Source organism: Myotis brandtii, unplaced genomic scaffold, assembly GCF_000412655.1.
Source record: "Myotis brandtii unplaced genomic scaffold, ASM41265v1 scaffold426, whole genome shotgun sequence".
Taxonomy (NCBI): Eukaryota; Metazoa; Chordata; class Mammalia; order Chiroptera; family Vespertilionidae; genus Myotis; species Myotis brandtii.
Genome location: NW_005366314.1, coordinates 1,304,262 through 1,307,666, shown reverse-complemented (window position 1 = coordinate 1,307,666; position 3,405 = coordinate 1,304,262).

Sequence of the window (3,405 nt, the reverse complement as noted above, 5' to 3'; positions counted from 1 at the left end):
TCAAAGGAGGAGACATAAATGGGTTACATGAAATCCATTGGTGAGAGATTAGGGAGGCGGGAGAAAGCAAAGGGGGGGTGGCCTCTGGGATTGGCTAAAAAGTAAAATGATGGACACAGGATTCTTTTACTGGGGTGGGTACAGGATAGTTAACAGTCAACAATTAACATGATAACAATAACAGTGAAGGGATTTGTGTCTCTGTCCTGGCACCCAGGGCATTTGGTTGTGCCCTGAGGGGACCAGGAAAAAGGGAAGTTACAAGTTACCCTGACATCTCAAGGATGTTATCATAGATGCAAAACGACAACAGGCTCAGTTAAGGTAAAGGTTGACCTTGTCAGGGAAGATACCAGCCTAGGAGGTGAGTCCCACCATATTGCTTTTAGTTAGTTTTAATTTCAGACCATCCTTGTGGTTACTTTAGGTCTTAGCGTTTGCAAGACCACCATGCAGGCCTCTCCTTAGCTTGTCAGGTCAGCATGTGGCCCCTTTCGCCCACACCACTTATATGTGGACTCCAGAGAACAGACGGGCAGTTGCCAGAGACAGGGTGGGGTGAGCAAAATGGGTGACGGTGGCCAAGCTTCCTGTTAAAGATTAACTAGTCCTGGAAGGTAAGGCACAGCAGGGTGGCTGCAATGAATAGCACCTGCTGCGTATTTGAAAGTTGCTAACAGAGTAGATCTTAGTTCTCATCACAAGAAAAAAAAATTGTAACTATGCATGGCGGTGTAGACTTACTGTGTTAATCATTTCACAATATGCACCAATATCAAATCATTATGTTGTATAACTAAAACTGATACAATGTTATACGGCTATTATATCTCAATTTAAAAAGTCTTTCCCTACTCTATGCTCAAAGAATTGGCTTCCTACATTTTCTACTTGATCTTTCTGCCCATACTCTGTCTGGAGTAGGTGTTTTGTACCTGGTGTGGGTGTTATGGACTGAACAGGGCCCCTCCCAATCCACATGCAGCCCTAACCACAGGACGTGACTGTATTTGGACACAAGGCCCTTAAAGAGGTAACTGAGGTGAAATGAGGTCACTTGGGCAGGTCCTAATCCAATCGAACTACTGTTCTTATACCAGGAAAGGTGGGCACACACAGGGACACCAGGACGCTCGGCCCAGAGCAACTGCCTGTGAGGAGGCGGCCCTCTGCAGCCGGGCGGGGTCTCAGGGGAAACCAACCGCCTGCACTTGGGTCCTGGCCTTCAGCTGCAGAACCGTGAGAAAATCCGTTTCTGTTGTTTAGGACCCAGTCTGGGGCACTTTGCAATGGAAGCCCAGAGAAGTAACACAGTGTAAGGCACAAATTTAATTTTGTAGATGAAAAAAAGGCCACATGCTAACCTGACTAACTCAGGGAAGACCTGTGTGATGGCCTTACAAACTCAAGAGACCTGAAGTAACCACAGAAAATGGTCTGAAATGAAAACATTTAATTAAAAAGCAGTTTGTGGTGGGTAGTCACGTCCTAGGCAAGTATCTTCCCTGATAAAGATCAACTTCGATCTTTACTGAGCCTGTTGTCTTTTTGCATCTACGATAACATACCTGAGGAAGGTCAGGGTAATTTGTAACTTCCCTTTATCCAGACCGCTCAGGGCACAACCAATGGGGCAGGGCACCAGGGCAGAGACCACAAAGTCCCACATTGTTAGTTATCTTGCTAACTAGAGGCCCAGTGCACAAAATTTGTGCATGGGGGAGGGCCCTCAGCCCAGCCTGCACCCTCTCCAATCTGGGACCCCTCAGAGGATGTCCGACTGCTGGTTTAGGCCCAATCTGTGCGGCCTAATAGCTCGCCTGCCTGCCTGCCTGATCACCCATAACCACTCTGCCTATCTGCCTGATTGCCCCTAACTGCTTCTGCCTGCCAGCCTATCGCCCCTAACTGCTCCCCTGCTGTCCTGATTGCCCCTAACTGCCTCTGCCTGGGCCCCCACTACCATGGCTTTGTCCGGAAGATGTCCAGTCGATCCGGTCTAATTAGCATATTACCCTTTTATTAGTACAGATTGTTGGCTGTTAATATTCTGTACCCACTTGTGTAAAAGAATTATGTGTCTATCATTTTACTTTTTATCCAATCTCAGAGGTGCCCCCCCTTTGCTTTCTCCTGCCTCCCTAATCTCTCACCAATGGATTTCATGTGACCCACTTAAGTCTCCTCCTTTGATTGTAATGTGTAAAGCAAGGTGAGAAACCACCATTCTCTGTACGTAGCATTTTATAAAGACACTGAGATTCTGCTTCCCGGCAATTGTCGACAGTTTGGCTCAAATAAACTCACAAAAATTCTTTACAGGTTTGAATGTTTTTTACGTTAACAGTTTTTCCAATACGGAAAAACCGTTTGTTTCCAGTGCCATTTACTGACCAGCCCCTCCACCCTGGGCCCCTCCCTCATTTCTCAGCATCCCACACACATGTGGGTGTATTCCCGGCTCTCTGCTCTAGCCCACTGGCTCCTGCTCCTGTGAGAGGACCAAACTCTCCCGACAGCTACAGCTTCTGACCCTCCTGACGGCTGGGAAAGACAGGCCCCTGTAGTTCTCCTTTCAGTGACCTTGCTGGTTTTGGTCACTTACACTTTCACAGAAAGTTCAAAAATCAGCTTGTCAGCTAAAATAAAAAAATCAGCTTCTCAGGTTCCACTGAAAAATCCCATTGGGACTTTAACTGCATTTGCATTACATCCATAAGACGAAAGAGAAATGGTTTGCAATTAAACATCCGTCTCCGCTGGAAAGTACATTTTCTTTAGTGCTCTATGGACTGCAGTTCCGGTTCTGTCCACATGATGGCACCACCAACCAAAAAATCAAATGTCACAGCCGACCCCATAACACATACACAGGGTTAGTATTGTATTAAATGCCCAAGGGTTTGGGAGGGTAGACCTACATTTCATACGAAACGTTCAATAGCCTGTCCAATTCTTGGTACATTTGGTAAAGATGTAGCAAGTAGTATGTGATAATCAAATAAATGAAATAAGGAAAAATATGACAATCTCTTCTTCACAGTCCTTTTACCGTAGGAAACCATAACCAATTATAGATTAAAAATTCATTACCAAACAAGAGGACAAAGGCACGGTGTAAAATCGGTCTCGAAAGGAAGGCTGCGTTTCCTAAACCAGCGAGCCCAGCACAGGCGGCGAGCAAAGTCCCCCAGGTTGAGGACCTGGTTCCGCCCGGCCCGCCGCTCACGCCCCGGGCTGGGGGAGGTCTTCCCTGGAGACGCCCGAGCGCGCCCGCCGCTCCCACCACCCATTCCCTCCGGTCTGGGGCCCCCTCCTGCTCCATGTCGGGGTGAACAGACAGAAGGTTTAGAAACGTGTCCACTCCACGCAAACGTGTCCACAGCATCTGAGATAACAGATGGG